A 12,360-nucleotide genomic window follows, 5' to 3' on the forward strand; every position below is an offset into this window, starting at 1 on the left:
GTGGACAATCCTCGCTGGCTCAGACAGGTAGAGCGACAGCGACCGTCGACTGTAAATGTATGGTGCGGAATCATTGGCGACCACCTCATTGGTCCTCACTTCATTACAGGGGCCCAAACAGCTGCAACATACATCGCGTTTCTACAGAATGATCTGCCTACGTTGCTCGAAAATGTCCCACTGGAAACGCGTCGACGTATGTGGTGTCAACATGATGGTGCACCTGCACATTCCGCAATTAACACCAGGCTGATCCTTGACAGGATGTTCGACGGGCGTTTCATAGGACGTGGAGGACGCATAAATTGGCCAGCCGTTCTCCTGATCTTACACCTCTGGACTTCTTTCTGTGGGGTACGTTAAAGGAGAATGTGTACCGTGATGTGCCTACAACCCCAGAGGATATGAAACAACGTATTGTGGCAGCCTGCGGCGACATTACACCAGATGTACTGCGGCGTGTACGACATTCATTACGCCAGAGATTGCAATTGTGTGCAGCAAATGATGGCCACCACATTGAACATCTATTGGCCTGACATGTCGGGACACACTCTATTCCACTCCGTAATTGAAAACGGAAACCACTTGTGTACGTGTACCTCACCCCTCATGGTAATGTACATGTGCGTCAGTGAAAAAGACCAATAAAAAGGTGTTAGCATGTGGACGTAATGTGCTGTTCCAGTCTCTTCTGTACCTAAGGTCCATCACCGTTCCCTTTGGATCCCTACGTAATTTGGTGGTCTCCGATACACACGATCGAACAGTGGAGGAGTGGTACTCAAGCGTCAACTTTAGGTTACAATATCTCCGGATGTAATTAACATTTTACAATGCAACAAACGGCACTGATTACGTATTTGTTTATATGTTGAGATGTGCTAACAAAACTAACGGGGTTCCATTTAAAAAATCGTAGGTTTGTGTTAAAAAACATAGTTCCGTGCATTTTTGTATGGTTTCTATTAAACAATTACACTAGCCCCTCTCCTCACGTTCAGTCTGTGGAATCGGTTCGTCAGTATTTGATGTGGTTTACGAAATATATCCAGCGGTAAAGTTAGGTGACTCACCCTGTATACGAATGAAGTGGTCTAAATTTTTTGTGTCATAATCACTAGATCAAAGCATCCGGAGATCTCTTGGAAACTTTTCTAAAAAGCTACGAGTTTGTACCAAGGAAGGAACGATTAGAATCATTACATTGTCTGCTCCCAGTATGACTTAGGGATCTGCATTAAGTGTCGAGGGAGAGTTTGCAGACCCACTGCAAAGAAAATGTGTGGCATTTGTTACTTATGCATTGGACGAGACGAGGAGACATACCTTTATGAAAAAATAATTACACAGGTGAAGTAATCTGTATAGAAAGGAAGTAGGTCCTTTACGCAATGCGTAGGTATGACAGAGGGTATGACATCGTACATAGCGGAATCACGTTTTTCTACACAGACATGGAAACAAGACGTCCCAGTAGTTATGTTTACGTGAGGATACAGTATTATTTTATTCTGACTGCTATAGTATCCTCTCAGAATATATCTCAATTTCAAGTAATAAGTACTTTGAATCGTAAAAATATTTGGATGCAGTGTGATGTATGATTCCCGAACCAAAAAGCAATACACATGGATTACGTATTAGATTCACTATAGATGAAATCACGAGACGCCTGCTGACAGAGAATAAAAGGTGCTCCCTGCACAGAATGGATAGCATAAATTTTATCTGAGTGGGTTAGATTAGCACCTAATACTACTGATCGATGTAACTCGAATTTTTAAAACCATTTATCCTACTCGTACATTTAATAAACTTTTCGATCATATACGATATATCAGTGCCTGCGTTGTGCAGAAGTACAATGTAATGTCCCTTCAGACACGCATGCATGTCCAAGAGGACAGTGCTTAGACTTTCTAAATAACACAGGCACTGCTATATACTGCCAACATAGGGCAATCCACTTTCAATTTAAATCTCTTTCCTGTATGGGAGTATATGTAACGAGTGCTGGATGCAGAAACAGGGTTCTTGACATGGAAATTTGGGTTTGGCAGTGAGTTGTGTCTGTATAGCCTAATGGTAAGGCGACCACTGACGATAAGCGGGAAATCAAAAATTGAGTCACAGTCCGGCACAAATTTTCACTGTCGTCATTCCAAAATACAAATGATGGTTGTCAACATTCGAAACCGCGAATACATTTCATGTATCTTTGCGATTGTTTTCTCCACCAGTGTCTATAGTTAGAAATATACTTCTTACGTTATATACAGGGTGGTCCATTGATCGTGACCGGGCTAAATACCTCACGAAATCAGGGTCAGACGAATAAACTACGAAGAACGAAACTTGTCAAGCTTGAAGGGGGAAACCAGATGGCGCTATGGTTGGCCTGCTAGACAGCGCTGCCATAGGTCAAACGGATATCAACTCCGTTTTTTTTAAAATAGGAACCCCCATTTTTTATTACATATTCGTGTAGTAAGTAAAAAAATATGAATGTTTTAGTTGGACCACTTTCTTCGCTTTGTGATAGATGGCGCTGTAATAGTCACAAACATATGGCTCAGAATTTTAGACGAACAGTTGATAACAGGTAGGTTATTTAAATTACAATATAGAACGTAGGTTCGTGTGAATATTTTATTTCGGTTGTTCCAATGTGATACATGTACCTTTGTGAACTTATCATTTCTGAGACCGCATGCTGTTACAGCGTGATTACCTGTAAATACCACATTAATGCAATAAATGCTCAAAATGATGTCCGTCAACCTCAGTGCATTTGCCAATACGTGTAACGACATTCCTCTAAACAGCGAGTAATTCGCCTTCCGCAATGTTCGCACATGCATTGACAATGTGCTGAAGAATGTTGTCAGGCGTTGTCGGTAATCCTTCAACTTTCCCCACAGAAAGAAATCCGGTGAACGTGCGGGCCATGGTATGCTGCTTCGACGACCAATCCACCTGTCATGAAATATGCTATTCAATACCGCTTGAACCGCACGCGAGCTACGTGCCGGACATCCATCATGTTGGAAGTACATCGCCATTCTGTCATGCAGTGAAACATCTTGTAGTAACACCGGTAGAACACTACGTAGGAAATCAGGACACATTGCTCCACTTAGATTGCCATCGATAAAATGGGGGCCAATTATCCTTCCTCCCATAATGCCGCACCATACATTAACCCGCCACGGTCGCTGATGTTCCACTTGGTGCAGCCATCGTGGCTTTTCCGTTGCCCAATAGCGCACATTATGCCGGTTTACGTTACCGCTGTTGGTGAATGACGCTTCGTCGCTAAATAGAACAGGTGCAAAACATCGTCCCGTAATTTCTCCTGTGACCAGTGGCAGAACTGTACACGACGTTCAAAGTCGTCGCCATGCAATTCCTGGTGGACAGAAATATGGTACGGGTGCAATCGATGTTGATACAGCATTCTCAACACCGACGTTTTTAAGATTTCCGATTCTCGCGCAATTTGTCTGCTACAAATGTGCGGATTAGCCGCTACAGCAGCTAAAACACCTACTTGGGTATCATCATTTGTTACAGGTCGTGGTTGACGTTTCACATGTGGCTGAACACTTTCTGTTTCCTTAAGTAACGTAACTATCCGGCGAACGGTCCGGACACTTGGATGATGTCGTCCAGGATACCGAGTAGCATACATAGCACACGCCCGTTGGGAATTTTGATCACAATAGCCATACATCAACACGATATCAACCTTTTCCGCAATTGGTAAACGGTCCATTTTAACACGGGTAATGTATCACGAAGCAAATACCGTCCGCACAAAGCGAGAAAAGTGGTCCAACTAAAACATTCATATTTCTTTACGTACTACACGAATATGTAATAAAAATGGGGGTTCCTATTTAAAGAAAGCAGTTGATATTCGTTTGACCTAAGGCAGTGCCATCTAGAGGGCCAACCATAGCGCCATCTGGTTTCCCCCTTCAAGCTAGACGAGTTTCGTTCTTTGTATTTTTTTCGTTTGATGCTTATTTCGTGAGATATTTGGTTCGGTCACTATCAGTGGACCACCCTGTATACAATTGAGTGTCTTGGAGGACCGTGAATGCATGTTTAGAGAGAGATAGAAAAACGTGAGGTCAGTGCAAATGCTGTCAACATCAAATCAACCTCTTTCGATACGTCTCTCAGCTGAATCAGGAGGATAACCCGATAACTCTGGATGACAGACTCTGACCTCCTGTCGCCATCGGCTTTTCAACATTTTACTGTCACACATTACTATTACTCGTATTTAAATCCGCAGTTACCAATTACTTTGAATTGTCCTCGAGGATTTCAAAGCGAATTTCCTCCATTAGTATCCTTTTTGGTACGTTGAGTGACACCGTACATACAGAAAAAAAATCAAATTCACCCTATCTTAAGCCTGGGGTATCCGCGTTGCAACACACAGACACACACACGCGAAATGTTGTGTAATTGCAGGCCAGGGTGGCCGAGCGGCTCTAGGCGCTTCAGTCTGGAACCGCGCCACCGATACGGTCGCAGGTTCGAATCCTGCCTCGGGCATGGATGTGTGTGATGTCCTTAGCTTAGTTAGGTTTAAGTAGTTCTAAGTTCTAGGGGACAGATGACTTCAGATGTTAAGTTCCATAGTGCTCAGAGCCATTTTTTGTGGTTGTGTAATTACATCCACACTGAGAGAATGTGACTTGAAGTGGTGTCATGTTGAGTCTTTACCCAGATGTTTTTCGGTACTCATTCAAAACATCGACTAAACTGTGTTTGAAGTTTGTGGGCTGAATGAAAAATATTAAGTATCTGTCTATAGTATTAATTACCTAAGGTGGAAATCGATGACTCAAGCTCATGCTGCTGGTGTGTGCTTGTATAAAATTACGTATTCTGATTACTACAGAGGGTGCATAAGTCATTAACTGAGGACCTAAATGTAGATTGTGCATACTTCTTTTTATCAAAAGTAGAACGTTTTAATTAACTCCACCACTGCTGATCCCAAGCGTGGGGAGGAGTGGTAGGATTAACAACCTCGTTAAAAAACGTGGATCCATCTGGCTCCGGATGGTAGTACCCTGTAAGGGCCCCTCGATAGGGTAACAGGTGAAGACAGACAACGGATGAAAAGCGTAAGAAGATTTTACAAGTCCCAAGGGTGAAAAAGCGGAAGAACTGTCTACGTATCTTACTTCCTGTAGCGTCTGTAATCCAGAGGGGCGGCTACGAACGGCGTCTGTTCTCCATGCTATGAACGGCCTAAACATATGCTGGAAGCAGCTCTAATATTCCTTTGGGAGTGGCGACCCCATCGTAATAATAGCTTATACATGAAATGGTACTTCAAAACCAGCCTCGGAAATGTTTAGTGCGTTCCCTACAAGCGACTTGCAGTTCTTGGGGTGCTGGGGGAATTGTGAGAAGTGGGCGACTAGGCACCAACACAATGAAGGTGGGTATCATTAATTTGATGACCCTTAGAGGGAAAGCGGAAGAGTTGATAGGCTTCATGGAAAAGGAGAACATAGAACTGAAGGGACTTGGTGAAGTTGGATGGAAGGGAAGGAGGAAAATGAGGGAAGGCTACACTCTCTACTGCAGTGGTGGACAAGAAGCCAAAAATGGAGTAGGTATGATAGTAAAATAAAACATAGAGGAATATGTGGAAGAAGTAGAATACACAAGTGATAGGGTGATAAGGATCGCCTGAGGACAAGGAATGTAGTGAAGGACTTCATCCAAGTATATGCACCACAAACAGGAAATATAGAAGAGAACATAGAGGATTTTCTACAGGTATTAGAGAGTATAATCACAGACGTGGAAGCAATAGTAATGGGTGCCCTAAATGCGCAGGTAGGCAAATAAAGGCTAGGGTTGATTTCTGTGAAAGAAACGGGCTGATTGTGGGCAACACATGGTTCCGTAAAATGAATAGGCAAAAGATAACGAGATATGGATGGGCTGATAGACAGACGAAGACGATCATCGATTACTTTCTGATGGAAAAAAAATTGGACACAGTTGACGGATGTAACTAACTCCCAGGAGAGGCTTTTGATGGATACCATCGAGTGATGGTGGCAAAGATGAAATTCGATTAATTGAAAGACACAAAGGAAGAAATGGAAAATAAAATAAAAGTGTGGAAACTAAAGGATGGCATGGTACAAGAAAAGTTCAAGGTGTAACTTAAGCGTTAAATCCCTAACACCGAATATGGCAATGTGGAAGGGGAATGGGGTAAGTTGAAAGAAGCGTTTATAAGCTCTGCTGAGAAGACCTGTGGCAGAGTGTTCGGAAGGGTAAAGGAAAAGGAGACACCATGGTAGAATGGCAGGGTGAAGGGGGCTTTAAAAGAAAAGAAGAAAGCCTGACATGAATGGAACGGAGACCGAACAGCTGAAAGTAAAAGGAAATTCCAGGATAGTAAAAATACGTGTAAGGAAATGGTAGTAGAAGAAAAGAGAAAAAGCTGGGAGAAATTCACCCGAGAGTTGGAGAAAGTTAGCAATAGTAAGAGGATGATACATGGAATTACAAAGAGAATAAACAAGAAAAAAACATACACAAAGCTAGCGAAAGGGGAAAGCGGAAAGCTATTAATGCAACCAGAGGAGATAAGGAAAAGATGGAAAGAGTACTTTGATAAATTACTAAATATGAAGAACGGCAATGGAACGGGAATAGAAGTACGGAAGTACGGCATGGGGGCAGGGGTCTGAAAGAAGAGGATATAACGATGTTACAAGTGGAACTAGGTCTGAGAAAAATGAAAACTGGGAAGACACCTGGGGTAGATGAAATTACTGTGGAGATGATAAAAGCAGCTGGACCAGTTGGGCTACAGTGCTAATAAGATGCATTTGGACCCAAAAATGTGTAACGGACGAATAGGGAAAGGGAATAATAATCCCAGTTTTCAAGAAGGATGACAGGAAAGTATGTGATAACTATCGAGGGATCACACTCATATCGCAAGTAGCAAAAATAATGGAGAGGATACCGGAAAGAAACGGGCATGGATGTGTGCGATGTCCTTAGACTACTTAGGTTTAAGTAGTTCTCAGTTCTAGGGGACTGATGACCTCAGAAGTTAAGTCCCATAGTGCTCAGAGCCATTTGAACTATGCCGGAAAGAAGAGTAAGAGAAAAAGTGGAAGGGCAGTTGGAAGAGGAGCTGTATGGGTTTGGTCATGGTAGATCAACAGTGGACCCAATCTTTAGCATGAGATAGTTGATAGAAAGACATTGGGAGTATGGGAAAGATCTGGTGATGACATTTCTCGAATAGTGAAGGAATATGACAGTGTTTGCAGGGAAAAGGTATGAGCAACCTTGAAGAGAAAGGGAGTTGGAAAGCACACACTTGAAGTTATCCAGTCAGTGTAGAAGAAAAGCACTAGTTGTGTGCAGACACCAGTTGGAAGAACTGAATTGTTTAAGAATGTTACGGGACTAAGACAAGAAAGTGTGATATCACCACTACTATTTTATAATGTTGATGGATGAAATAGTCAAAGAAACGAAAGAAGCCCATAGAGGAATGGGGATGAAGCTGTTACTATTTGCTGATGATATTGTGATGTGTGGAACAAGCAGTAAGGAGGTACAAAACAAATGGACATCCTAAATGATAAGGTCGAGAAATATGGAATGAAATTTACTGTGGAGAAAAGCAAGACCATGGTGGTAACCAGAGGGGATAGAGAGGGCAAGGAAAAAATTCAAATTAGGGGACGGGATATTGAAATAGTGGACAATTTTAAATATTTGGGAAGTGTATTCATGGTGAATGCTCGTTTGGAGACAGAAATTAGCAAAAGAATACAACAGAGTAGCACATTTTACCATAGTGTGAGGTGCTTGGTGTGGGGAAGTGCCAATGAGGTGCAAGATGGTGCTATACAAGACTTACTTCACACCCATACTAATTTACGGCTCAGAGACTTGGACTATGACTAGGAGAGCCGGATACAATCCAGTGAAATGAAGTTTCTGAGAGGTATGCTAGGGAATACGAGGAGAGAGAGAGTGAAAAATGATGTTAGGAAGGACATTGGAGTGGAGAAATTGACTGAGAAAATTGAAAAGGATAGATTAAAATTGTTTGGACATGTGAAGAGGATGGGAGAGGGAAGAATACCAAAAAGAGTAATGGAGTTCAAGATTGAGGGCAAGAGGCCAGGAGGAAGACCAAGAACAAGATGGATTGATAAAATAAAGATGAGTTTAAGGAGGGAAAACCTGCTATGGAACCAAATTGTGAAAGAAGAATGTTGGAAAGACCGAGTAAACTGGCGAAATACCATTGATATCCCAACCCGACCAGATGCTGGATGGAGGGGAAACTTATAGCGATATCGAAGTCATCCATACGTCATGACGATACAAACTGTTAGGACAGTATTATCACATTCTACCATATTGTTGCTGGGTTTGTGAGTGGCATCTCCCACTTTTATACACATTGGTGCTGATTCTGTTAGAAATATACAACGCTAAGTTTGTGTCTTCGGTGTGTAAGGTAGCACTATCCATGTTACTTCTCGTTATTTAGAACGTATCACCAACAAACGGAAAGTTTTTTCCTATTAGTATGAATAATCATCAGCAGCAGCAAAAAATCTTTTGCCGTTGATGGTCATTCTGTTCATATTGCTATACTAAGGTGCAGCTCAGTGTTTATCCTATAAATTTACAGTAATAAAACAGGGTGACATGGGATTTAAACCAGCATCTTCCGGTGGATTACAGTAAATACTGTTGACTTGTGTGGGTGTACGTACATCCCAGGTAATCATGACCGATGACTGGTTATAAAACTATGTTCTGTATGTCTATATTTTTAATTACTTAACCTGGAAATCGATTACATGGGCTACCAATGAGTAATGCTGTTAGTATGGAGAGGCTGTTGGTGAATGAATCCCTATTTGTGCATAAGCAGATCAGTATGGGCAAAACAGCTTCACAGAGGATTTTTTTCTAGTGTTAAGAATATGGAAAATTCTATTGGCAGTAGATCTAAGAATGCAATAAAGACATACATATACATCTTTAGAGGGCCTGACCGAAACAGAGAACGTATTATATCTTCCTTATAGGTGAAGGCGGCACTGAGTCAAGCATACTTAGACTATTACCTATTACGGTTTTCGTACGAGTGGTACTAATGTCATTCATACAGTTCTATTCACGTTGAAGTAATACGAGTTCACATGTTGTTGATCACGAAGTTATGAAATTTTTTCCTGTTATGACTCCTAAAATTAAAATACATCGGCGCTACATTTTAATCTGGGCGTGTAAATGTTTCAGATGACCGTGGTGTTAATGGAACATTCGGTAATGGCACGATCCAAAAGCATGTCTTGATATTCTGGTTAAAATAAAGATAATGACGATACATAATCAGATACATAATAAACTATGCAATATATGGCTACATTTGTAGTTATTTTAACATGGAAATCGATTACACACACACACACACACACACACACAGTAATACTTTCTATTGGAGGAATAGCAAGCTACTTTACCGGACGACTTCAAGCAATTAGGCAGCGACGTTATTGGAGTCAGCTGATTACTATAAAACCAAGACTGAAAAACGTGGTTTATTATGCACTCATAGCTATGGCTGGCAGATACATAGTCTTCCCAAATGTGATACGGTTCCAGCACGCTGCGCTAATGCGATTGTGGTGTTGCGAATAAATACGTACGATTGCCCTTAGAACCTATAATTAGATATGACGTGCGTAACATATATAGGATCTTCATGGTGTTTTACGAAATTTTATGGGATACGGTCATCGGGCTGAGACACTAAATAATTGTGGGCAGTAATTTATCGCGAGAAATATTTGTAGCTCCTCCATAAATCTTTATTTTACTCCAATCCCACAAAAATAAAAAGCTGGAACAAGAGAGGAACGTATTTCTCGATACGAGCTCTAGTTTCTCTTATCCTACGCGAAATACGGGCTTGTTGTAAATGTCACTTTTGAACATTGTTTTCATGGAAAATGATGTTTTCCATGTCGAGTTGAAGTAATACTAACTTACCACTGCATACGTATCCAAAACGTATATTTAATGACCACATCACGATGGTCAACATTACTCAATGTATACTTGTCTTAGAACCATATTTCTTACAAGGGAACCTCCCCATCGCACCCCCTCAGATTTAGTTATAAGTTGGCACAATGGATAGGCCTTGAAAAACTGAACACTGATCAATCGAGAAAACAGGAAGAAGTTTTGTGGAACTATGAAAAAAATAAGCAAAATATACAAACTGAGTAGTCCATGTGCAAGATAAGCAACATCATGGCTACTATAAGCGTGGGAGCGCCGTGGCCCCGTGGTTAGCGTGATCAGCTGCAGAACGAGAGGTCCTTGGTTCAAGTCTTCCCTCCAGTGAAAATTTTATTTTCTTTATTTTGGCAAAGTTATGATCCGTCCGTTCGTTCATTGACGTCTCTGTTCACTGTAATAAGTTTAGTGTCTGTGTTTTGCGAACGCACCGCAAAACCGTGCGATTAGTAGACGAAAGGACATGCCTCTCCAATGGCAACCGAAAACATTTGATCGCAAGGTAATAGGTCAACCGATTCCTCCACAGGAAAACACGTCTGACATATTCTCTATGACACTGGTGACGGCATGTGCATCACATGACAGGAATGCGTTGTCGACCCACCTAACTTGTACACTTGGCGGATGCGTAAAAAGATTCGTCTACCTTGCCCGATTTAAGTTTTCTTGTGGATGTGATAATCACTCCCAAAAAAGTGATGAAAACATAAGAGTTTGTCACATAAACTGCAACAAAGGAATGCAACAGTTTCACAGTCGCACGGTTTTCCCTGTGCTCTGTCAAAACATTTGTTTTTAACGTTTTCAAATTTTTCCGTGTGTAGACCGTCAAATCCTGCATATGTCCAAGCAATTCTGAACATGTCCTGGAATTTTGGAGAGCGAAGCTGATTATGTGTAAGTACCTGAACATTGATAATTGTCTGAAAATAAAAAATTAAACTTCTCACTCGTGGGAAGACTTGAACTAAGGACCTTTCGTTCCGCAGCTGCTTACGCTAACCACTGGACCACGATGCTCCTGAGTTCAGAGCAGCCTTGATGTTGCCTATCTTGCGCATGGACTATTCATTTTGTATATTTTGCTTGTTTTTTTCATAGTTCCACAAAACTTCTTCCTGTTTTCTCGATTGATCTGTGTTCAGTTTTTCAAGGCCTATCCACTGTGCCAACTTGTAACTAAATCTGAAGGGGGTGCGATGGGGAGGTTCCCTTGTTAGTACAGCCTACTTAACCAATTCCTATAGCAAGGGAAGATTCTTCTACCGTTAGTAGTACGTCATTACTGGTATTATTCTCGGTATTTAGAGACACAAATTCTAAGAAAAAACTTTTGGAACGTTTTACGCGCACGTGCGTCCACTGGGTGCCATGCGTCTGTGGCAGGTGGTGTACTGGCGGTCTCATCAAGGAATTGTTAGTTCGCTAATGGAGAGAAGGGTGGAAAATAATTTTTTTCGGAAGCTACACAGTAGAAAGGAGGCTGAAGTGGATGTGGGCAGCAGTAGTTATTGAGAGGTGAAGAGGCTTGCATATAATAGAATAGGGTGGTGAGGTCGAGCAAACCACTTTTCGGTGTTATCTCAGTGAGACGACGCAAGATGGAAAAATGAATTAAATGAAAGTGTACTCACCAGGAAAGTCATAAGAGTTTAGGATGGTGTGCTAAACTCTCCTATCCTATCACTGTTGAACGTTCTTCCACCCTACCACTCCGCTGTCACCGCTTTGGACGAACAAAGTATTATAATAATAGCTCGCGGTTAGCGACCTGCAGTATGAGAGTGTGCCAGTAATTGAACAATGGTGTGCTTACTCTCGCTTCTCATCAGTCGTTACGCGCCTTATGACACGTCTACATTGCTCTGTTCCAACTGTAGAGCATGTGTGCGAAGTTCGCTGGTGAACGGTACATTTCGGAGCTTTTGGACACCATATTACAACTCCCCGTGAAATTACATACCCAATTTTCCCAAATATATAAATGTAAACACAATTCGTAGTTTTTGTCTGAAACAATGGGAAAAAGTGTTTTATGGAAAATTTAGAAATATTTCTCATTCCTATGTCATGACCATCCTTGAATTATCAGATAGCCGGAACTGGAAGCCGACTCGCAAATACGCCCGCACTGAATCCGTTGGCTCCACTTCCCTCTTGCTGTAATAACTGGATTAATAATGTAAGGATGTCTTACGACAGCTCTTCTTGCAACAGCTCAGCCTGCGGACC

The 12,360-nt window shown here is 41.7% G+C and overlaps 1 protein-coding gene across 1 annotated transcript in view; it reads right to left on the reverse strand.

Moving 5' to 3' along the window:
• Nucleotides 1-12,360, reverse strand: part of LOC126252120 (arylsulfatase I-like) — a 240,442-nt gene that overhangs the window by 196,297 nt on the left and 31,785 nt on the right. The window lies entirely within an intron of this gene.

This window comes from Schistocerca nitens, chromosome 4, assembly GCF_023898315.1.
Source record: "Schistocerca nitens isolate TAMUIC-IGC-003100 chromosome 4, iqSchNite1.1, whole genome shotgun sequence".
Classification (NCBI taxonomy): domain Eukaryota; kingdom Metazoa; phylum Arthropoda; class Insecta; order Orthoptera; family Acrididae; genus Schistocerca; species Schistocerca nitens.